At 36.2% G+C, this 25,414-nt stretch overlaps 1 protein-coding gene and 1 pseudogene across 4 annotated transcripts in view; one reads left to right on the top strand and one right to left on the bottom strand.

Annotated features, from left to right (window-relative positions):
- The window catches only part of DERA (deoxyribose-phosphate aldolase), a 201,262-nt gene that overhangs the window by 52,577 nt on the left and 123,271 nt on the right, over positions 1 to 25,414 (top strand). The window lies entirely within an intron of this gene.
- On the bottom strand, positions 11,278 to 11,396 carry LOC118614636 (annotated as a pseudogene).

Raw genomic sequence — 25,414 nt, 5'->3', positions numbered from 1 at the left:
ACCTACCTGGGATACTGAGAGAACAGCTAGGCAGTGTCAGTGAAAAGTGGACCTTTCTTTCTCTTGATCATCTTATGAAGAAGGGGTAGAGATGTCAAAGCTTAGAGCAGTGTGGAATGAAGAAGCAGAAAGGGTGAGATAAGAGGGTATGAGAGAGTGGAAGTGGTATTGGAGCATAGGCACAAGGATTCCCTAGCATAGAATGGGGAAAACTGAAACCTTCCCATGAAGAGTGACTAAAAAGAAAGTAGATGCCTTATTTACAAAGAGCGATCATCAGGGTTGTGGTTTTGTGTTAAAAAACTTGTATACACCCACCACACAAATGAAAAAAAAGGATGGTTGTTCTCTCTTACCCCAAGGTAGGAGGACTGGGACCAACTTTTAGAGGTTATGGAAGGATAGATTTTGTTAAAGTCTAAGTTCAGAAATTGGATGAGCTACGTCGGGAGGTAGTTGTTCAAATCATATGCTGGATGTTGACCTGATGGAGCTGCTGTTAGATTAAGTGATACTCAGTGACCATTAGAGATGCTTTTCTATTTCTGTTTATGTATGTATGTACATGCATGTATGCGAAGTGTCAATGTAGGTTACAGTCCAGTATAGATAGAGCCCCAAAATGTGGAAATAATGGGAAAAGAGGAGTGTATTGGTTTTCTAGGGCTGCTGTAACAAAGTACCTCAAATTGGGTGACTTAAGACAACAGAAATTTATTCTCATGGTTCCAGAGGGTTAGGAGTCTGAAAACAAGGTGGGCCATACTCCCTCTGAAATCTGTAGGGGAGAATCTTTCCTTGCCTTTTCCACCTTCCGGTGTTTTCTGGTAATACTTGGCATTCCTGGTTTATAGATGCGTCGCTCCACTCTCTGCCTTGGGCATCACATGGCCATCTTCTCCCTGTGTATTTCTTTGTCTCTTTTCCCCTTTCATAAGAGTACCAGTTATTTCATATCCCACCTTACTTAGTAAGACCTTATCTTTACTTAACTAATTACATTTGCAACAGCCCTATGTCCGAATAGGTAACTTTCTGAGGTCCTGGGGGTTAGAACTTTAACATACCTTTTTGGGGGGTATAATTCAACTGATAACAAAGAGGAATAGGGTTCTTGTAATATGGTTCTCTTATCTCCTGTAAAAACTGAAGAAGTTAGAGAAAGATACTTTGAGTCAAACCAGCATACTTAAATTCAGGTACAAAAGATAGATTTTTTTTTTTTCCTCTCTAAGCAGTGTTGGATGGTTTTGTGGGTAGGGGAAATCTAGTAGATATTAAATATTTTTATTTACAAAAAGCTTTTGGTAAGGTTCTCAATGGGAGATTAATGGCTAAAATAAAGAATGAGGCATTAGGAGATAAATTTGCTTATGAGCAAGCGACAGAGACTACCAGTAGAAAGAAATACTTTTTAGATTGGAAAGGAGTGACATACAACACGAGCCAGGAATCAGTTTTGGGACCTATGGGTTTTTCACTTTATTTTTATTAGACTTTGTAATAAAAATACAGATCTTCAAACAGTTCAAGACAGAGTGAGTAATACTACAAGCATCAGTAATCAAAAGTTATTCTCTATCATAAACTAAATGACTGATAATAAATACTGACAGAAGACTACACAATGTACCATAATATTATAAAATGGAGCAAGCGATTCTCCTGTGTTCTCTTTTCTTCTGCATGGGTGAATATTTCTTTATTTGCTTTTAAAAAAATATTCGCAGGTTTCCGGGTTTATTTTATAAGCCAAATAAATGAAAAAATATATTTTTAAACTTGGAAAGATGTCTTAACCGAGGGAAAAATTGGTTGAAGTAAGACAAAGGTTACATTGCCGTCACTAGGACGAAGGAATTAGGGACCATGTGTGTTAAATTGCTCAGCAAGCTATTCAGTAAAAAGACTTAAGGAACAAGGGGGCATTATTGAAATCATCAGTTTATTCTGCAGTCATGACTTTAATGGAAGCATACACAAAAATGTTATTGTTAGAATGATAAAACTGCACAGCTGAGGGAGTCCAGTTTAGAGTGTGGAACTTTTTTCTTTTCCTCTTTGAAAGTTTTAACATAATGACTCTAAAAAAATTCATAAAATTCAGTGATTGTATATATAACTTTTGTACTTACAGGAACTCATTAGTATGTGGGAAGCTTACTTTTCATATTGGAATTTTGCCTGCCACTCCTTAAGTCTAAGTCACTAAAAGGTCTTTACAAATTTCTATCTGTTTTTCCTTGGTTGTACATTGTCAAATGAGCCAAGAGAAATGGAACAACTAAACATTCAAAAGTTAACTCATAAAAGTTGTAAATGCTTTGGAAACCAAAAAGGATTATAAAGTCTAAACTAACCACTAAACTTTCATTTTACAGGTGAGAAAACCAAGATCCAGAAAGGTCAAATTCGTAAGGAATTTGTCTAGGGACAAATAGCTGAAGTCAAAACACAGTCTAGAATGAGGTTCTCAACCCAGGCTAAACATTAGCTTCTTATATAAACAAAAAAGACCGTAACTATCAGAGATTCTGATTTAATTTGGTCTTGAATAGAGCCAAGACAATTAGTCCTTTTTAAAATGTCCCCAGTTGCTTCTGCTGTGTAGGCAGGAATGTGGACCTCTGATTTGGAATCTAGGTTCCCTGATATTAAGACAAGTGCTTTTTCTTCTTGCGTTGGTAGTTTAAAAATTATTTAGAGAATTTCAAATTCTTGGGGGTTGGAGGGGACCTTTAGTAAAGACAGGTCACAGTTAACAAGCCGAGTGTCCTAGTAGTTAGTTACCCCTACAGTTTGCTTATTTGGAACTCTGAGCCTATATTCCCATAGAAACAAGGTTATACATGGGTATTTATTTGGTTGCTAGGCCAGCCCAGAATTTTGTGTACAAAATAACTGAAATTTAGCTTTGCATTGATCATTCTGTAGGTCGTAACCAACACACATAACAGTGTTTTTGGAATACTTTATAAGATTGAAGTTTCTCCTCTTCCTATCTTCAACCTACTAAGTTTAGAATTTGAATGGAGACTCCCCCAATTCCAAGCTGTGAGGGTGAGCGGAAGGAAATGAGGACCTAAGGGGAGGCAAGGACTGCAGTGAAGACCAAAGAACTAGAGGAAAAGAATAGGGAAAAGAAGCCAGTCAGGAAGAGGAGGGCTAGCATTATCTGTCATCTTCATGTGTAGGGACATTTCTTTCCCTTGACTAGACTCATGCAACAAGTATTTAACGAACAGTTAATTAAACACTATTCTGGGCATTGGAGAAGGATAACAACAGATAAAGTGGAGATAAATATAAGTGAGACATAGCCCCTTCCTAGTAAACACTGACAATAGCTCCTCGTCTGGTGAGGAAGTGAAAACTTGGGATTATGATTTACCCTGTTGGGAAATCAGGAGCCACAGGGACGGTTGCACCAGGTCCTGAAGGAACAGCGCCAACCCTCTTTGGAGGTTTCATAGAAGGGTTCCCAAAGCCAGTGGCATTTGTGTGAGGCAGGTGTGGATGTAGAGGAAGGGAATTTGAGACAGAGAAACGTGAGACATGAAAGATCGTGTCACGGTGAGAAAGCAGATGAGGTTGGGATGGAGGGTAAATGGAGAAGTAACAGGAGAGGTGGAGGATGACTCTGGTCAGTACAGCTTGGGGCTTAATTCAGTGCTAAAGAATTTGGGTTTTCTGTTTACGAGTAGGGGAGGTTTTTAATCTTTGAAAATTTTTAGCCTGAGAAATAAGCAATTGAGTACAGCAGATCTTCAAGTAATGTTGTTTGATTCAAAGTCATTTCATTGTAACATTGATGAGAAAAGAACAACAATAACAAAAAAACTGATTCCCGGCTGGGACAACCATCTGTGTGGAGTTTGTTCATTCTCCCTATGGGTTTCCTGTGGGGACTCCAGTTTTCCCCTACATCCCAAAGATGTGCACATGATGTGAATTGGCATTTCTGAATGGTCCCAGTCTGAGTGAGTGCGGGTGTGAGTGTGAGTTCTCCCTGCAGTGGAAAGGCGTCCTGTCTAGGGTAGGTTCGCACCTGTGTCTTGAGCTGCTGTGGGAGAGGCTCTGGCCACCTGTGACCTTGAACTGGAATAAGTGGGTTGGGAAATCTTATCTTACATGGTTTTATTCATCTTTCTTAAGTATACATGTAGCTCACATTTATTTCAATGTTTTTTTATTGAAAATGTTTTGGATCTTTATTTAGAAGTTTGGTGATGTTTTTGTGACCAGAAATATGCCTTAGGAACCTAATTCTGGTTTCTGTCAATTAGCCTATGGTAAAATTGGTTTTTATTATATGTCATTTTGCTTAAAGGTGTAGTTTCCAAGAACCTATCAACATTGTTAAGTGAGGACTTACTCCATCAATTTCTTCACTAGGATCGATTAAAGCCTGCTATGTGCCATGCACTGGGGAATAAGATCAGTAAAATGCCCTAACTCTACTCTGTAGTAGCGGAGCAATGATCAGATTTTCATTTTGAAATATAACCTTTGGGCAGAGTGTTTTGGCTGGAGACAGGGAACCCCATTATTAAGCTGTTGTAACAGTATACCTGACTATGATGAGCACTGAACTGTGGTGGTTAGCATTGTGGAGAGGAGAGGACAACTGTGAGAGATGTTAAGGGGGCGGAATGAATAGAATTCAGTGAATGATTGTATGCTGAGCAGGGGAGAGAGACGACAGACAATCCATAATGATGCCATTCGTCAGGATAGGCAATTCAAGAGAACCAAGGCTTTTTCCCAGGCCAGGAGTCCCAGTCTCAGCTTCCCTTTATAAGACCTCTGCCTGTTGATTCCGTTGTTGGCTTCCTGCAGAATGCACCACAGCCTTACTACTTTTCCTCTCCTTTTTTGTTCTTATAACAAGGAAAAAATATTCAACACTTTTAAGGAAATCTGATTACGGCTATGAAGATAAAAGAGAGGCTACTTTTCTGTTTAAACATTAGCAAGACAAGGCATGTGATAGAGAACTAATACATGTATTTTAATGATTCAAGAAGAAAAGGAAATCCATGCTTTTACTTGAAATATTGGGGCGATGCTTTGTTTTGCTAGTGACCCAGGAATGAGTGTTATAATATGCTTTTTGTAAAAAATTTATCATCAACTGACACATCCGAAAGTAAGTTTCCTATGCTACAAAGCTGCTAAATTGGGCAGGGACTACAGAGGAGGCACTAATAGTCAATGAAATTGGAAAGAATTTAGATCATCCGTGGCACACAAAGCCAGCAAAAGGCTATTTGTAGAATGTTAGCTGCTATCACACTGGTTTGGTATTAACATTCTAGTGAATAATTAAATATTCCTGTTTATTTTTTAATAAAAAGAAAAAGCATATAAATTACTTCAGAGTTCATAATGTTACCTATAGTAGCATTCATAGATGTTGAAGTTTCTGACTAGGATTATGGAGCGGATAACTTAGACAATTAAAAAGCACATTTTCTTCTGTCTCTCTCAGCATTCTCGTTTTACAGTTTTATTATTATAATGCCTTTTAAAGACATAAAATAAAAATCCTTAAAACTACTTTGAGGCATTTTTGTTATAGATGGTATTTTCTAAATTGAGTGGTTATTAAATATACTTTTCTGGTCGAAGTACATTTCTCATTTTCGTCTTCTGTCTGTAACACACACCCCAAGCATAGCTGATACCCTGTTTCTTCCTACTCTGTTTCTTATTGTTCATACTCCCACGAAGTGATCAAGTGTTCCCTTATAATTGAAGATACTTTTTAGTTAAACCAACCCCTTTCCACTATTTTCTTTGGTTGTTCCTTCAGGGCCAGAATGGAGTTCAGGGTTTTTATTCAAGACAATTGCTCAGAGGAACAGTGACCACACAGAAACGGGAAAGCAATTCATGCTCAGAAACAGAGGGATAGACAGATGCGTGTGAAGCTAGAGTGTCACAGGGTCGTGTGATGTTCTATGTGATGCCTTAAAGGGGCGCAGTGTTTAATTCTAAACATATATGAGATTATTGGATCCCACCAATTTCATACGTTCAATTCCTGAACGTATGTCTGTTAGAAGGTAATAACAGTTTTAGTTGAGTAATAAAAGGGAGAATGCAACTGAGGAAGGACAAGAGGAGAGCAAATGGTATTAGAGGAAGAATTTTCATGAGTTGAGAGGATAGTAAGAGTGAACGCTGTGTCTCCTACTCCCCAGAGTCAGAAATGGGTGGCACACTGGGGAAGGAGGTATATGGCCAGAAATTTGTTGAGCGTTTAAGTGCTTTGGGAGCTGCGAAAGGAAATCCCAATGTTAATTTTTCAGACAAACCGTTTTTTTTTTTAGTACTTCAAATAGATTCAATCAAATACAATTAGGATAATGAGTGCCAGACACTGTTAACTCTAAATATTTGCTAGAGAAATTACAGATGTAGAAATAACCGAATAGGTCCCAATATATATAACCTTGACTTAAATGTGGCTCTTATACATGACCAAGAACTTGCCAGAACATTGGCAGAGAATTTGGGAAGACACCTGCCCTCAGGCTGCACTATGAGAGTTTCCTCTTTCTCTCCTTGTCTTTTTCCTATCTAGTCACTGCCTGTTACTGTTTCCGTACCCTCTTCTGAAATTCTGCCTTGTCTTAGGTAAGACAATAGTCCAGTCCATCTCATCTCCTCCCTTGCAACTGTTGCTCTGCTAGGCCCAGTGCTAGTTTCTTGGCTGTGTCCTCCTTCCTCATCTCATCTCTGTTTCTGTCCCTTACCTAGCCTGAGCTCTGTGGTGAAATACCCTGGAAAGTTGTTTGGATTTGTTCTGAAATACGTGACCAAACCTTGAACTGTTCAAGAGTCATTTCTTAACACTTATGCATGAAATGTCTTTTTTTTTTTTTAAATAAATTCTTGTATTGTTTCCTAGGACTGCCATAACAATGCCACAGATCGAATGGTTTAAACAATAGCTATTTATTGTTTCACAGTTCGGGAGGCTAGAAGCTTGAGATCAAGGTGCTAGCAGGGTTGGTTGCTTCTGAGAGCAGAGAGGGAGAATCTATTCCATGCCCCTCCTCTAGCTTCTGGTAGTGCACTGGCTAATGGAAGCATCGCCCTGATTTCTGCCTTCATGTTCACATCGCATTCTCCCTGTGTGTGTGTCTCTGTCTCTTCACATAGCATTTTTTGTACAAAGGACACTAATCATATTGGTTTACTAATTACAGCTGCAGTGAGTGACCTTATTTCCAAATAAAGTCACATTCTGTAGCACTGGGGGTTAGGACTTCAATCTATGAATTTTTAGGAGGACAGAGTTCAGCCTATAACAAATAAGTTCTAAATAAGGAAAGCAAAGCTGGAGTTTAGGGAGGACTTTTTTGCTCATTTTGCTCATGAGTCTAAGGGCTGAGCACTTGTTTTAGGTAGAAGAGAAGTAGCGAGATTATATTTCTCTACCATCACTATTGTGAACTGACACCAGCTAAAATAGCCAGTAAATGACAATGGGGAAGAAGTAGTCTCTAGGGCTGATGGAAGAAAAGCAAATGAGTCTATGGTTGGTGGGGGAGCGCCAGGAGGCAAGAGTGACTAGGGCGTGGCTTATGAGTGAGGAGTATTTCTAGTGATTTGTGCCTGAGAAGCTCTTAGTTCCCATAACTCCTCCCAAAACCTGGTTACCCAGCCCTTCTCGCCTTGTCATCTCAGGATTATCCTTGTCTAAATGCAAACACCATTGGTAATTTAAAGCTCAGAGTGACTCCATCCCCAATCTGGACAAGTGATAGAGGTAATGGATGGTAGAGACCTACAGTCAGGTGTATCTTGGCTTTCCTCTGTTTCCTAAGAAAACATTGTTATTCAGAATGCTTAGGAGAGGTTAACACATCCTTTTCTGGACTGCTTGGGACTACTATCATGTGAAATACTGTTTATCTGGAGAAGTACCTTTTAATTTCCAGCCAGCAATGAATTTATAAACTTTTGGAGCACATTCTATTCCTGGATTGGAGACTCATGTATTAAACTACTCAATTTAATAATTAAAGGTAGAAAAGTATAACTGGTTTATCTGTGTAGTCACCTAGCAGTTTAATATATGCAGATTTAAATCTGAATCTAAAACTAAGTATTCAAGATACATAGAGACAAAATAAAAAGCACGCAAAATTCCTTCAGACCTTACACAAAGCAAAGGAACCACTGCAGAAAACAAAATAAAACAAAACTGAACTGAAAAGGCCAAAGTGCTATCTAATAATCTTATTCCCCCACCAAATCTTTTTTTTTTCCCCTTTCATCTATGAATCTACACCTCTCATACTTCCTGGAATCTTTAATAAAAGATTACTTTTAAATGCAACAATTTTCAATTTTTGTTAATGCACCGGAAAAAATAATAAAGCTAATGAGAAAAAGAAAAGAAAGACGTAAGAAGAAAGAAAAGAACTGGCCACCTTCCTGAATTTTTATTAGGAATCTCTTTAATGTATTAAATTGTATGTTTCCAAAATCAAGGTTAGGAACCATTGATTTCTAAATTATAAAGATCATCTGCTTACGTGTGTTTCTTAGTGCAAGGGGTTAGAAACCTTTTGACAATTTTATGTGATTTATGACCTATTAAAAGAATTAGAGCGTACAAATAGATAAAGAAGAAACAGCAACTGAGAATCTGGTTTTGTGCCCTATAGAGTTAAAATTAAATTTTGCTAAAAAACAGTTTTAAAGATTGTTTTCTTTCTTTTCATGTAGTCTACTTCAAAACACATTTTTATTAGCTAGCCAATATAATGAACTTGACAACACATGTCCTTGGATGATTTAGAGTATAGAAAAGTAGTGTCAGAATTGAAAAGGTTATTCTAAAGACCAGGTTGCCTCCAACCAAATGAATACGAAGGTTGTATGGGGACAATTTTTAGCCAAAACAATGATTTCCAGATTGTATTCTGCGATACAATATTTCCATGAAAACTTCTCTGAAAAAGAGATCACATGGTCATGCAGCTTTGGGGAGACTGTAACATGTACCCCTGTAAGCCATTTGCAGTACACATGCACTTAGAAAAGACCCTGAAAGTTTACAGAAAGGAAAAATTGTGTATTTTTAAACCCATCATACCAAACTTATTTTTAAGTATACCAAAGTTTTTCTCATGTATCATTATTGAGATTGAACCAAACAATAGAGTAAGTGAATATTATTAGGTTCTGTCAGGTCCTGTAGACATAGAAGATTATGCTCTGTGGGAGTATAAATGTTTAAGCAGACAAGATTACAATGAACACATAACTATAGGAGCATAAGCATGCTTGTGTAAGTGGTCCAATTTTAGAAAACCTCCCTTGCAAACTCTTTTAACACCACCCCCTTCCTGTTGTTCCTAGGGCTTAATGTCTGAAATTCCATGGTTAGATCCTCATTCTTTAGTTTAAACCTGTTAAAATTTAAATCCATTTGACAGATGTAAAAAGGTTTGGTAATGGTGTAACATTACTTGAGCAAAACTAATTGATAGATGAAGAGAACTAGATGTGGACTTTGAAAATATTTGATTTTTAAAAAGTTCATGGAGTTGAAATCATAGATTACAATCTCTCCCTCACTCTGTTCCCCGCTCCACCCCGCCACAAATAGAAAGGACATTTGTCCAAAATCAGAAACTCTTTAGACTGAAAGCAGTGTTGCCAATCTAGGTATTTTGTGTTAACTCCCTAAGTAAAATAGTTAAGGAAGGACGGCAAGAAATTTAATAGAAACCTGCTCAGTTAAACTGACTGAAACTAGGACTAAAATTAGGAAAACAAAACCCAAACTTGACCACTTAGTGAGCAGCCCTGATTTAGAGTGTGCTGGATAAATTGTTCTCTCTCCATAAACGGCTCCTTTGACTCTCCTGTCCCTAGAAAGAAACCTCAGCCATTTACTTTCTCACATCATACCTACCTTTCAGATCTGGACTCAGACCTGTCTCTGTACCTTGATTGTACCACCTGACTATCCCTCTCTTCTCCATGCTTGGCACACATGTCTGCCTCTCTTTCTGAACGGAGCAGTTTCTAGTCAGGAAAGCTTACTAGTCATTGCAGAGCACATGGTGTAGAGCACAGCAGCCATTCACAGATACTTGTGGTGGGACAGAGTAGGTCGAGGAAAGGTCCCTAGAGCGAGGAAGTATGAGCCTCTGCTACCATCCAGAATTCTTAAAATTCCTTCTTGGATACTTAGCCTTAAAATTAGGTGTTCTCCCCATGCCGCTCCCATATTTTCTCAGCAAGATCGCTTCGGTTGGAGCCTAAAGTGTCAGATAGCTGCTTCGTTTTTTATTATTTGTCACAGTTTTAAAGTTCTTAGAACAGTACCCAGTACGTGGTGCTATATAAGTGTTTATTAAAGAGATGAATTAAATAGAAACCTATTTATTTATATAAGTAGGCAGCTATGGAATCGTTGAAAAGTTTAGTTGTGTTCAGTACAGACATTATGCTTTATTAAAGCTTTGCTTAATATTGGATTTATTTAGATTTTGTATTAAGTATATACTGTGACCATTGTGTTAACTATATATGGTCAATATAATGCTAGTGACTGAGGTAGCCATGGCTCTCAAATTGTGTGTAGTTCACTGGGTTGGACATTCAGGGGCAGACACAGTAAGAAATTTTTCAGCTTTTTCAAGCCCAATCAATATCTTTTCCAATTAGGTTTTTAAGGAAGACTCGGACCTTAGTTTTTTCCTCTGTTTTCTTCTATTGCTAGAGCTCTTTATATCCTCTGTTTGCTGATAGAACAGTTCCTTTTTCTCTGTTTTTTGCAGTAACTTACTCAGGTCAGTGTGTATATGCTTTATTCACTTGTCTCTCAGATAGTTGCTGCTCCAGCAGAAATCAGTTCTGTGGCTTTTCATTTTTAGCTTTTCCTAATAATTTCTAACATCTTACTAGGATCCCCTTTCACCTGCTGCTTTTCATTCCACATTTTATTCGGATGGACCCTGTCTCCTTTCTGATTTACCAATGTAGATAGTACGAAGAATTAGAGGCCTAGATAGGTATAGCTGGTGGTATCCAGGAGTCTTAGCTAGGCAGAAGAGAGAGGGTGTGTGGGTTGGCAGTAGTTTATGTCCATGGCTGCAGAGAGTGATGCTCAAGAGAAATTAATGGATGTAGTGTACCATTGGATTTCTTTTTTTTTTTTAATTTTTAATTTTTTTAAATTTTTTAGACAAGACAACTCTTGGAAGGGCCTTGTCAGCCTACAATCCCTTATTTATTTATTTTTTACACTTACGGCACCTGGTCTTCCTAGGTGGTCTTCCATCCAAGTACTAACCAGGCCCAACCCTGTTTAGCTTCCAAGATCAGACAGGATCAGGCTTGTTCAGGGTAGCATGGCCGTAGGCCATTGGATTTCTAGGTCAGCAGAGTGGAAGTAAACAGTCTAGGGACTGCATCGATTAAAATTGAATGTGGCTACAAATAGCACAGAGCTTAGCAACAGCAGCTTAAATAAAGAAGGAATTATTTTTCTCATATAACAATAGATCTGGAGGTGTAGTCAGTCCCTGCTGTTGGTTCATCATCAGGATTGGTGCCTCTGTTATTCTCTTGGCATTTTCCTCATGGCCGAAAGACGGCTGCCACAGCTCCAGTCATCTTGTTTACATTCAGCATAGGAAGAAAGCAATGTTAGTGCTGCTTTATATTGTAGGAAACAGTTGAATGGGGTCAAGTAGGATTTTGACAGGGAAAGAAAGGACAAAGAATATGAAATTGATAAGGAAATTGATAAGTTAGAAGGTGTTTCTGCAAACCAATGACTGGTCTGGTTTAGGAGGCAGAGTGTATAATGGTTAAAACCTGAACTTTTAGTTACAAAAAACTGTGTTAAATTTCTTTCATGACATTTATAAACTGTTATCTTAGATGAATTCCTCATTATCTATAACCTCTGGTTTATTCATTGTAATTGGAGGTAATAAGAGTGCCTGTTTTTTAAGTTATTGTGGATATTAAATAAGAGTAGAAATATAAAGTGTTTAGCTGGTGCTCAGCATCTAGTGAGTTCTCAAAAAGGAGACCTATTCAACTACTATTATTATTGTTGTTATTACTATTATCATCATTATTATCAGAATTAGCCAGAGTCCAAGATACTTTACAGTGAGTAGCAGAAGAGACCAATGGAATATTAAGCTAAATTCAGATCTTGGAGAGTAGAAATTCTAGAATTTTATTCTGTAAGCAGTTGAAGGTTTTGAGATGAAAAATGCCATGATCGAACCCATCTTATCTGTTGATTCCATATTTCAATACTTCTTAACTCCTCATACTTAAAAAATTTTGAGCTCTTTAGTTTCCATATATTAAAAATAAAAACTAGGCCAAGTCAACCTAGAAAATCTTTCTCAAGAGTAAATTTATATTTGTGTCAGAAGCACAAGTAAATGGATCTCCAGCATAAGTTGACACTCTTAACGGTCTCTAACCCTGTTTTCTAAATGCCTTTTTACCTTAGAGGTTATCATTATGAATCCCATTTCCCATTTTTGCTAATAAACTTAGCTGAAATTTTTTCTTCACTGAGGTTTTACATTTTTAAGTTACCTATGTATTGACTTTGGATTTTGACATTTAATAAGTCCCCTGAAATACCTGAAATTATATCTACGATACAACATGTACTTTAAGAGGAGGAAATAAATGCCACACTCAAAGCAATTATATAGGTCGTATTAAAAACGTTAAATATGTATCAAAATATTAAATACAGATTTAATATGAAGATAGGTAAATATCTAACATATATATTTAAAAATGATTTATATTCTGTTTTCTGATGGGGAAAATCTAAAAACAAATAGCCTTTAATCAAACCTATTAGACTCGTAATAGGAAGTTTTGTGAGAAACAGATAAAACCTCTGTATTAAGTGTGTGGTGTAAACTGTTTGAAATATACATTGTTACTATATAGTTATATATAACTCCTATCTAAGACTGTCAGAAAAAGAACCCATAGCCCGTCTGCTATGAGAGAACTACAGGATATGAGCACATATATGTACATATATACTAATTGGCAAGACAGTGCCTTGAAAAAAAGGTGCAACATCCAGGGAGATTCTAGATGAGTTCCAGTTAATAAGCAAAATGGATCCGGCCTGCAGGCGTGTTATATTACTTTAAGACTTTTTCAGAGTATAAGTCAGGACCATTCTTTTTGCCTAATTCACACACTTTTCTCTCCACCTTTCTCTTTGCCTCATGTGTTTTCGGGAATTTATGAATGATTCTCATATCCCGATGATGCCCATGACTTGGCAATAGGTTGCAGTGACCCTTTCCGATTAGACCCTTAGCATACAGGAGATTTGCTTTGTTTGCCAGCCTGTTGAGGAATCAAGGTTCCTGGTGGTGGCTGGGTGAAAAGGAATACAGATAAAAATGAAAGTGTGACTAGTTGAAAAATAGAGACAGAATTTTAACTTGAAAATTGTTTGTGAACAGTAGGAGAGAGGCAGCATTGTCTCTGTAAGTGGTCGGTAAGTGGTAACTGCAATAACCCACATGGCCAACCCGAGAGCTCCACATGGTGAATAGTTTCCATTTAGAGCCTCTTCAAGGTTTACTCATCTACAGATCTGCTAATGGAAAGCATACGAGTCTCCAGGTATAGTGAAACAATCGCCTAGAGATAAAACTCCCCACAGAAGAATTAACACAATTTTTTTTTTTAAATGAAAGACAGGTCACTGTAAAAAAGTAACTCTATGTACTTATCATCAATTGTTGAAAAAAGATTTATGATGACATTGAGGTATGATAATCTCAAATATGTTCTGCATTGTTTTTAAAAGCTTTGTGTTTAAAATTCATAGTGCTTTCTAATCCTGATAAAGTAGCCTAATTTTCTAGCTTGCTTTGTTCAGTAAAATATATTTCTAAATCCATTTTAAGCAGCTATTTCTTCAATTTGAGTAATTTTCTCTCGAGTTAATAGATTCCACACAAGCATACCTGACTTTTAATGTTAATATATACTATATTTCCAAACTTGCTTGTGACAATGGGAAGCACAATCAAAATGAAATTCAGTTGTTTAAAGCATATCTACCTTGTTATTTTGTTAAAATGCTTCTTCATTTGGTATAGTGATACCAAATCACATTTTACCTCATATTGAGGTTCTATCTCTCTCTTTTCTCCCAGCAAAAGTGAAGGAAAACAGAATGTGTTAGATATGGTTGTGTCATTTTAAGATAAGATGACTTTAAAACTACCATATCAATAGAAGACATTTGCTTAACATAATAAATCCCTCCACCAGTAAGTTCAGCTATAAACGCTGGGCAAAAAAAGGAAAGCATTTCGATTTTGAGGCATTTTTGGCATTGGTAACTTGATTTACAGATTGATGTTTTCATTTTATATTGAGTCTAAAACTCTTTGCTATTTTATCTAAACCATTACACCTATACAATAACAATGCCTGTGGGCATTTCTGGAATTTTCTTTTGGTCGTCTGATACTGACCTAATGTCAGAATCTCATTTTTTCCTTTTCAGCAATGCTACCAGCTCTCTGAAAACAGAGGGTATATGATGGAGACAGATACAGATTTTTTCTTTAGGTAGCCAGACCAAGAGAAAACAAATACCTTTCATAACTGAGTCAGGGTTGTCTTTAACAGTGCAGAGTCCCATTAAAGAAAGCCTTGTTTGTCTTGTACACCTCTGTGTCCCCAGTTTGTACAACAGTACTTGCACATAGTAGGTGCTCAGTAAATATTAATTGAATGGGATGTGAAGGATTGGGAAAGAGTGATTGGATAGAGCACAGAGCTGTGGGCACAAGTCATACGCAGTCATGAGTTTCTAAGTGTGGTTTAGAGTTATTCCTGTGTGTTTGAAAACTGAAAGCAAAGCCAATTCCAGACAGGATTAAGGGGCCAGCCAGCTGGCCAGTTTCCCAGGGTGCTAATCCATAAGAGGCATTGAAACCACTGAAAATGTTCAAGACAGAAAATTGTATTTACTAGAATTTCTCTACTCCGCGTGATTGGGACTGAGCATAAGGCATTCTAGGGACATGTTTTTATGTCTTCCAAACAGATATTTTCTACTCTCTTAGGAGGGTGGGTCCAGTTAATTATAGAGCTTTTGTTTGGTGAGCTAAATGCTCAAATGTGAGGGCAGAGCTGAATTATTTGGGTGAGAGAGAATAGTTAAGTTTTGTCACCAGGGAACTTCTTACTCTACCTCTAGACAGATATAAGCCTTTTTTTTCCCTCTCAAAATAAATATAAACCAACTTTTAAAGGATATTAGTTTAAAAAGACATAAAACTGTAGGTTACACAGGTGGATACAGATTTTGTTGTCTCATTGAAACCCTAAACCAGTCCTGTCTAATAGAGATGTATAATTTAAAATTTTTAATAGCCACATTAGTAAAGTAAAAAGAAACAGGTAAATGTAATTATAATAATAAATCTTATTTATCTCAGTAAATCCACAATATTTTGTTAGGTGGCTAATCAGACACAAGTGACAGGAGACCAAGGGAATGGAGGCTCAGCCCAGAGACCACCCAAAGAACACCCCATTGGTAGTTAGAGAATCCCTTCTGCATCCCAGGAGACCAAGTTCAGGAGGGCCATAACTTTTGGCTGGTTTAATCCAGTCACAGATACTTGTGCAGAAGGTACTACCCTAATCTGCCCACAACCTTGACCTCATTATAATACCATGTTTATGCCTGGAAGTTCATGAATGTAATTATAACAGGCTGAATTCTGGGTAAGCATATGCCTACTAGGCAAAGGGTTATATAGCAGCCAAGTGTCAATCAAAATGACCTCATGTGACAGTCACCTAGGAACCACCCATCGTGGCCCCAGTATAATACAGACCTTCCTACTTCTGCGTTGTTATAGTCCTCTTGGTTGAAAATCCTCTCCTCCCTTGGGGTGTACTCTGTCTTATCTTTTCACCTCCCAAATTCCACAGGGCTGCAGCCGTCCTTAGCATGGCCCGTCTCCTTTTAAAATGCATTTTCAATAAATCTTACTTTTTCTAAATCTTGCTGACCTATAATTCTTTGTCACGTCAGCAGGGAAGAACCGAGGAAAAATGCGAATTGCACTTCGTTGTCATTACCAACCCCTCATGCCACTGGGATGACGCTTGGGTTCAGATCCCCCCAGCCCAAACAGTAACAGTATCACTTCACTATGTTATCCATATAAACTTATTAGTGAGATATTTTATGTATCTATTTTTTGTACTAAGTCTTTATAACCCCGCATATGTTTTGTACTTATAGCGTGTCCCCATTTGGACTAATCACTTTTCAGGTGCTCGGCAGCCACACTGGTAGGTGACTGCTGTGTTGGACAGTATAGTCCTAGACTGTACACAAGGCAGAGTCACTGATTCCCAGCTGGCATCATTGAGCTGGTTCTAAAAAGCCCTTTAATCAAAATTCTCTCTCTTTGGCCAGCATGAAATTCTCCATGTTAATACCACTCTTTAAACATCTTTCGTAAAAGAACTATCATAATAAATGTGTTGAAGTATTTTTCTTCAAAAGCAATGCCTTTAAGTAGTTGAATGCTTGAATATGAATGCTGTTCATTTGGTACCCTATCTATGGAGTGAAGCATTATCAATAAATAACCATATCTATTTAGACCAGTGATGGCAATGTGTTATGTTATAATTATTAATGATGATTAGAGAGGAGGCCTGGATTATGGATGCCATACTTGGAGTAGCCTTAAAACATGAATTTGGGAAAAAGAGCGAAGGTCCAGATGATTATATATACTTGATTTGTCAACTAATTGATCATTTTCCTTAGATTTAGTTTTACTAGTTTTCCTTTTTCTCACTCTTTCTCCCCAATCACACATTCCCTTTTGTTTTTTATTTTAAATCGAGATATAATTCTCATAAGATAAAATTTACCCTTTAAAGTACACAGTTCAAGGGATTTTAGTATATTTACAACATTGTGCAACCATTCCCACTACCTAATTTCAGAACTTTTTGTTTTCATTACAGATCTCCTAGGGCCCACTTATGCCTAACTCTCCTTTCTTGATGACCTTAATCAAAAGAGGGAGTGGGAAAGAGAGAGAGAGGTGAGAACTAAGAAGTGCAGCCTGATTTTGAGGGGGAACCCATTTCTGAACTGTTAACTCTGCATAGATATTTGCAAACATCTTCAGGAGCACTAATACAATATTAAAAGAGGAAGCACAGAGCTCAGTTTAGGAGACATTCTGTTGTTACCCAGTTTCACTCTTGGTCCAAAATGCTGACAAAATGGCCTTGTAAACATTTGAGTTAAATAATACTTTGCTTTTTCCAAATTTGTAAAAAAATAAAAATTTCGAGTTGTTTGAAAGATTAAACAATTTAAATCCACTCTAAAATAGATATTTACATTGATTGCTAACTTATCTCTAGCATTATTAATAGTTCCGAAACTCATTTTAAATAAGCCAAGTTTTAGAAGTAAAAGGAAACTTCTGACACATTAGACATAACTCAAGGACTCATGTTTGTGTCAAGCGATTCCACCACATATCTTTGGTTAGCATATTTTTTAAAATATTCTCCCAGGGGCATTACTGTCAATTACCAAGGATTATATAGTCCGATATTTCCCTTATATTTCATTTGAATCATACTGTTTTGCATTATTTTAAATGGCCACATTTTTATTTGTATCGAGGAGAAGGCAGCAAAGTATTATTTAACTCAAATGTGGTTATCATGAGTTAATCATATCCTTGGGGTTTTGAGATATTTTCTAACTCTGAGATTGTGATTGCTTTCTGATTGCCATTGAGCTTGAACATGCCCTTACTGCTTAATTATGATGTGGTGTTGCCTTATGCGATAGACTGGACTAACTGAGAAGTATTTCCAAAGCTCACCATTCAGACTGAAGGAAAGAACTGAGAGAGAAAGTGTTTTTATTTTTTTCTTTCCTTCTTAGGTTTTTTCCTCTCTCTTTTAGAAAACATTTCCCCCCTTTTCACAGGATTAGCTGTTATCCCTGGTTCATGTAAGGATGCCTTGTAGTATAATTTGTCTCCGGATTGAGTATTAGCAACATATTGATAACCTCCACAGGAGCCTCCTTCTTCCATCTTTACTCTGACCATTTCTTCAGCCATAACGCTGGATCTTTATAACTTGCACCAAATTATTTTCAAGCCTATGTTGAGTAAAAGAATACAATATCAAGGAACATGTTTTAATTTGGGCTTCATATTTTCGTACCGTATATTTGTTTAAAAAAAAAGTATCCCATTGCAGATTGCAAGTATAAATTAGTATCAGAATTACCATACAAAACTCTCTTGCTAACTTTAATCAGTAACTTTTTAGAGAATGATAGAAAACATAGTGCTAATGAATAATGTGCCCAGAAGCTCTTATTATTACATTGGCATGAATTCCACTTAATGACAAGCTTTCTCAAGCAGCAGTTGATTTTAATCCTATTTTTCATTAGTGAAGTATAAAATGTTAATAATACTTTCCATTGTGCTGTTCTTTTGTAGCACAGTACCATATATCTTCCCTGTTCACCAAGACCCTCTTTAAGATACTGCTAGTAACTTCCTATCTCATAAATAAGATTTGTTCTAGAAATAAAAATGTATGTTTTCCCATTGTTAGCGCTATGTTTTTCTAATAATCACATCTGAAGCTTATTATACAGTAATAGCCTTAAGATATTATTTTTTTTTAAATGCACTTCTTTGGTCTTAATACTAGTTTTTAATCTCTTCTTGTTTCCATGAAGTCTGAATGAGATTTTCAAAATTGAATAATAATTTGATCCGTTAATCTTTTGAAGCTAGTAATTTTATTTTCCTCTCTTTGCAGTCTCTGAGGCTCGCAAATGAATAGAGCTTCATTACTGCAGTCTGCATTTAATAACCATTATCCATTATCTTGTAATTAAGACTCCCTGTAACGAATCATGAGGACAATGCAAAAATACATAGTACATTTCTTTAATGAACTGGAAAATGTTCATCTTGTTCTATTTAGTAATGAGTTGCTGAATAGTCATTAAATCCACTGGAGAATAGAGCTAGATGGATTTTGAAGACTGTCTTGAGTTTGTGGTTAATCTATTAGAATTAAAATTTCATCTTCTATTTTTATCAACAGCTGATTAGAAGTCATTCTGTTTGACCAAATTGATTAGAAGACCATATACAAGGGCAGCTGTTGTTTAATGAAAGTTTTTAATGAAACTGTACCATGGAGACTTGTAATTATAGGCCTTAGAAAAGCTTTGAGTTGCTTTAGACCACAAAAAAAGTGTTGTGTTAGAGATTTCAAATTAGGAAAATAAAAAGAAGACAATTTAATATAATGCTGTAAATTTATTATTAATTTTAATTTTAGCTAATCACAGTTGAATACTAGTCTATTTAATGTGTTACTTTTGACTTTTCAGGTCTTTCATCTCCTAGGTTAGTCATTTCATTGAAATTGTGGGCCTTGATGAAAGAACATTTGTGTGGATAGCTATTTTAATTGTAAGATATTTTCTCATACAGTTTTTTTTTTTTTTTCCCCCAAGCTGAGCAGAGGGGAGCTTGGTTAATGTTGGATTTACAAAAGCTCTGAGGAGAGTCTATGGTGCTCTGTGGTGTTGGATATTCAAAATCTAACCTTTATTTCTCTAAGGTAATTTTGTTTTAGCAGAGGGACAAGGGAAGCAATATTAAAATAAGAAGTAAAGCAAAAGTGTGTGCCTACTTAGTCTCATTGGAAAATCCATTGTTCTTTTGACAATAGTAAAATACTACTGTACTTTCTAAAGTATTTGGTGTAATTAATCTAGGTCTTATTCCTTTTTTTTAAGAAGTAGCCAGTGGTGTCTGCATGCCTGAAATGCTATTTTAATCTTTTATGGTGTCTGATTCTTCATTGTCTTTCCTCAACCTATCCAAAACAGACACCAAATTTAGCATCTTAAACACTGATTTCAGGTGGTCAGACCTCATGTTTTCCAAGGGACTTTTAAAGTTCACATTGACACATATACCCCAAATGTTCCTGGCCCTCACAGTGATTTCTAAGATGGATTCATTTATTATTTTTTGGACGTGTCTTATATTTTCTGTGCTTTCGGTGTTTCTTCTAATGTGGGTGTTCTTCCATCTGCCCTCTTCTTTACATTTTATTTCTCTTTCAAGGTCTATATCAAATTCTACCTGTGCTTTATCAGTCTAGCTAAAGTGAATCTCTCTGAATCTTTCCAGTTCTTGCTAACCGTAATGGTTACTTGGCATGTTTAAAACACCTAAACACCATATAAAATTTGTATCTCCATCTGTACCTGATTTCTAGATAATTAAGGTTGGTCTTAATATTTAAGGACTTCTGGTTTTAGCTTCGACACGTGAAGAGCTGAGAAATTGTCATCTCTATCATTTAGAATAAGAAAAATCTGAATAAACTGAAAATCAATGACTTTTCTAAGACCCATCAAAAAATTTAGGTCGCAGAGCAAACTGCCACTTTGAAATCTGGAGAGAAGGGCAAGTTATGAGAGTCACGACCAAGATCTACTTACCTGCTAGAGCCAAAAACTAGTAGGAACACTTAAATGGTAATTTTTACAAATTGTTGGATGCTGAATGTGGCCTAATACTTTGTGGTTTTATCTCCAGAAATCCCTGGTTCTTACAGGGAAGAGCCAAGAAAGATCCTCTCTTGGCTCTGGTAGGAAAAGGGGAATATAATCATTATGAAATATACCCAGAGCGTTCTCCTTAAAAAAGGCCTTCTCTTCAGAGCAGAAAACTTTACTAGGGTCTAATGTTACCTGGAAGGGCATTTCCCTTCTAGTCTTCCTACCTCACCAAACTAGGAAGAAAAGCTAAGACATACTTGTGAAGGTTACAGCCCAGGGATATAGGCCCACTAAAAGACTGAAATTTAATTATAAGATTATAAAATACTTCCTCTCCCCCATACATTAACACCACACCAACAACACTGCAATAATCCTGTGAATTACAGCTAACAGAGCTAAAAGATGTGGACTCTCTGTAAGGAGGAATATTTAAGAAACCCAAAGTAAGCAGGGGAGAAAAAAAAACCCAAAGATACTATAGGATTTGGAGACTCTGATATCTATGACTACAGCAGACATTAAGTACAGCCCAACTCCTAGCCAGATTAACATAAAAATCTCACACTAAAATTTTGTTTATATAATAGCTATATCCTATTATCCAATACATTATGTCTGGCTTTCATCAAAAATTGTAAGAGATCCTAACAGGCAAGAAAATAAAACACAATCTGTAGAGAGAAAACAAGTATCAGAACCAGATTCATATATAACACAGATGTTCTTAACAGAGAAATTTAAAATAGGTATGACTAGTATGTTAATGCCCTAATGGAAAAAGAAAACAGCATGAAAGAATGATAGATAATGTAAGTAAAGCAGTGGAAACTCTAAGAAGTAATTAAAAGGAAATGCTAGAAATCAAAAACACTGGAACAGAAATGAAGTATCCCTTATGGAGTCATCAGTTGACTGGATTGAGCCCATTAGTAGATGCGCCTCATCAGCAGACTGTGGAAAGAACCAATGACCATGAAGATAGGTCAAAATAAACTTCCTAAAATGAAATATAAAGAGAATAAAAAGGCTGGGGTGAAAAAAAAAAAAAACAGAGCAGAACATCCAAAAGTTGTGAGACAATTTCAAAAGGTGTTACATATGTGTAATTGGAATACGAGAGGAAGAAAAAGAAAATGGAGCCGACAACATATTTGAAGTAATAATGGCTGAGAATTTTCCAAAATTAATGACAAATACTAAACCACAGATCTTGGAAGTTCAGAGAACACCTAGCAAAATAAATATCAAAACAATTACACCTAGATATATCATATTCAAACTGAAGAAGGCCAAAAACAAATAGAAAATCTTGAAGAAAAAAAAAAAAACAGAAGATACCTTACCTATAGAAGAAGTAGGAAATAATTACAATGGTCTCATTAGAAACTATGTCAACAACAAGAAAATAGAGTGAAATACTTAAAATGTTAAGAGAAAAAAACTCACCAATCTAGAAATCCATGTCCAATGAGGTTATCCTTTAAAAGTGAAGGAGCTCAGACATACAAAAGCTAAGGGAATTCATTGCCAGCACATGTGCCCTGTAAGAAACGTTAAAAGATATTCTTTAGGGAGTAAGAAAATGATGTAAGTTAGACACTTTGATCTACATAAAAGAAGAATGTCGAAGAGAAAATAAAGGAAGAATAAAAATAATTTTTTCATTCTCAATTGATACCTGTTTAAAATAATAATAGTAACAATGTATTGAGTAATTATACCATATGGATAAGTGAAATGAATGACGGCAATGTTATAAAGGACAGGCAGGAAGAATTGGGACTCTTATATTAAAAGATACCTGCAGTACCTGTGTGGTAGTATTATTATTTGAAATAGTATTGTTTGAAGGCAGACTTAAATTATTTAAAAATGTATATTGAAAACTCTAGAGCAACCACTAAAAAAATGTACAAAATAAATGTAATTGATATACTGAGAGGACATAAAATGGGATCATATAAAATGTTCAATTAAAGCAGAGAAGGCAGAAAAAGAGGTATAAAACATAATAAAGGAAAAACAACAAATAGAAAAGTTATAAACATTATAGATGTTAATCCAACTAAATCAATAATAACAAATTTTAATGGTTAAATACATCAATTTAAAAAAGATTGTCACAAAAACAACACCCTACAGTATGTTGTATATATACTATGGTAACAATAATCAAAGTATAACAGAAGTAGCTATACTTATTTCAGGCAAAGCAGACATCAGAAAATGGAGCATTATCAGGGATAAAGAAGGGCATTACACAATAAAAAAAGGGTCGTTTCACCAAGAAGACATAATAATCCTAAACATGTGTGCACCTAACAACAGAGTATCAAAATATGTGAAGCTAAATGTGGTCTTTCCATACAATTTAGCAGTTGCTCCATAGGTATTTTTTACTCAACTAATTTGAAAACTTATGTCCATACGAAAACCTGCATATGATGGTATATAGCAGCTTTTTTCATAATTGCCAAAAACTGGAAGCAACCAAGATATTGTTAAAGGGGCGAATGGATATACTAACTGTGGTACATCCGATATAATGGAATGTTATTCAGCAATAAAAAGAGGTGAACTATGAAACCATGCAAAGACACGAGTGAACCTTAAATGTGTATTGTGCAGTGAATGAAGCCAGTCTGAAAAGCTGTATGATTCTGGAAAAGGCAGAATTATTGAGATCGTAAAAAGATCACTGGAGGGGGAACTAAAATGTAAAGCAAAGGCGATTTTTTTTTTTTAGACTGGTGAAAGTATTCCATATGATACTGTAATGATGGGTACATGACATGGTTTTTTGTAAAACCACTAGAAGTTTCACAGAGTGAACCTTGATGTATGTGAATGAAAAAAAAAAAAATCATTTAGGAGATCTGGGAATTCCAAGATAGAATGCAGACTGTGGCCAAAGAATCTGACTGTATTACAAATGTGTGAAAGAACCTCACTGAAGGAGGTAGGAGAAAAAGATGCTGACCTAAGTAACTTTATAAATGAGTGTAATCTAGAAAGCTAAAGGCAAAGAAGCTGCACATTAGCACTGTACTGGGGTTAATAAAGTTGTTTCCACTGATGATATGGTTAACAATTCTAATAACACTATACATGGTTACTGGATGTGAACAATCAAATAAATGGATGGCAGGTGTTAGATTTCTCACTGTTGGAGGGGGAGTTTACAGATTAGCAAGGGAGGGGGCTAGAATGATCCATGTGGTTAATGGGTCAAGAGCTGGAGACATCATTGTAACATGTGTTTAGTTTAATGTAGATATAGATAGTTACATATGGAATTATTGATATGTATATATAAATGTGTTAGTAGTCACACTTTTTTTTTTTTGCTCAGCCAGCTGAAAGGGCCTAAAAACAAGAACCCTACAGTAGCAATGAGTACATCTAGCACCAAGATCTTGATATCTAATATCATTCTCCAATAAAAGGAACCAGGGCACTTGGGAGAAATGGCTTATTTTAGGATTGGGGCAGAAAACATACAAGGTGAGCCTGGAGTATTTGGTAATAACAGAAAGTAAGTGATTTTAAAGTGAAAAGACCATGTGATGGGGATGTGTCAAAGGACTATAGGATGCAACTGAAAGAGCTCCCAGTGGCCAAAGCTAGAACCATCTAAACAACATAATAAATATTGGATTATAAACCCATGTATAAAATAAATATCTTTTAGTTGGCACTGATATAAATAAATGATTGTAAATGAATGAATGAATGGAGTGACATCTCACATGTGAAAAAACTCCAAATAATTTATGTAGATATTCCCCCTGAAGGAGGTAGATTGTAACTCCTCATTCCTTAAGTATAGGTTACGCATAAGTCTTTATTTTCAAAGAGTACAGTATGGAAAATAGGAAAAAGGGAGTGATTTTATAGTGGAGAAACCTGTTGGAGGGAGAGTTTACAGATTAGCAAGGGAGGGGGCTAGAATGATCCATGTGGTTAATGGGTCAATACTTCCACCAAGTTCTCAAGGTCAAAATCAACAGTGGTAAGTCACGTTGATAGTATGTGGTGAAAATGACACGTTACCTCTATGGTCTTCTTCCCCAGAAACCAATGACCCCAGTGTAATCATGAGAAAAACATTAGACAAATCATAGTTGAGGGGAGTTTTATGAAATACCTAACAAGTACCCCTCAAAACTGTTAAGGTCATCAAAATAAGGAAAGTAAGAAACTGTCACGGTCAAGACAAGCCTACAGAGACCTGACAAATCTATAGTATCCTGGAAGAGATTGGATTCTGAGTAAAACTAAGGAAATCTCCAGTATGGATTTCAGTTAATAATAATATATCAATATTGATTCGTTAACTGTAACAAACTTATCCTACTTATATGTTGTTAATAATAGGATACACTGGGTATAAGGTATATGGAAACTCTGTACTGGCCTCATAATGTTTCTATAGACCTAAATCTGTTTGAAAATTAAAAGTTTGTTTAAAAATAAATAAATAAAACATTTCCCCCTAAGCCACCTGCCCGGTTTTATTACTAGGCCTGGAATGAAACCCCAATCTTTCTTCCTTTCTCCATTAGTCAATTAAAGGTGGAAAATATTGTAGTTTGTTTTTTCTTGGTAGCAGTGACTGTTTATTCAGCTTTCTCATGTTTATCATATTCTCGGGGCTTTCATAAGAAAGATATAGCACCTGCTCTCAGAGATGCTTACAATACACTCAAGAAAGGGGACAGACAGACAATGATATGTAAGCAC

The sequence above is a fragment of the Rousettus aegyptiacus genome, unplaced genomic scaffold, assembly GCF_014176215.1.
Source record: "Rousettus aegyptiacus isolate mRouAeg1 unplaced genomic scaffold, mRouAeg1.p scaffold_m13_p_2, whole genome shotgun sequence".
Taxonomy (NCBI): domain Eukaryota; kingdom Metazoa; phylum Chordata; class Mammalia; order Chiroptera; family Pteropodidae; genus Rousettus; species Rousettus aegyptiacus.
Note: the sequence above shows the minus strand (reverse complement) of the source record. Positions and strands in the feature narration are given on the sequence as shown.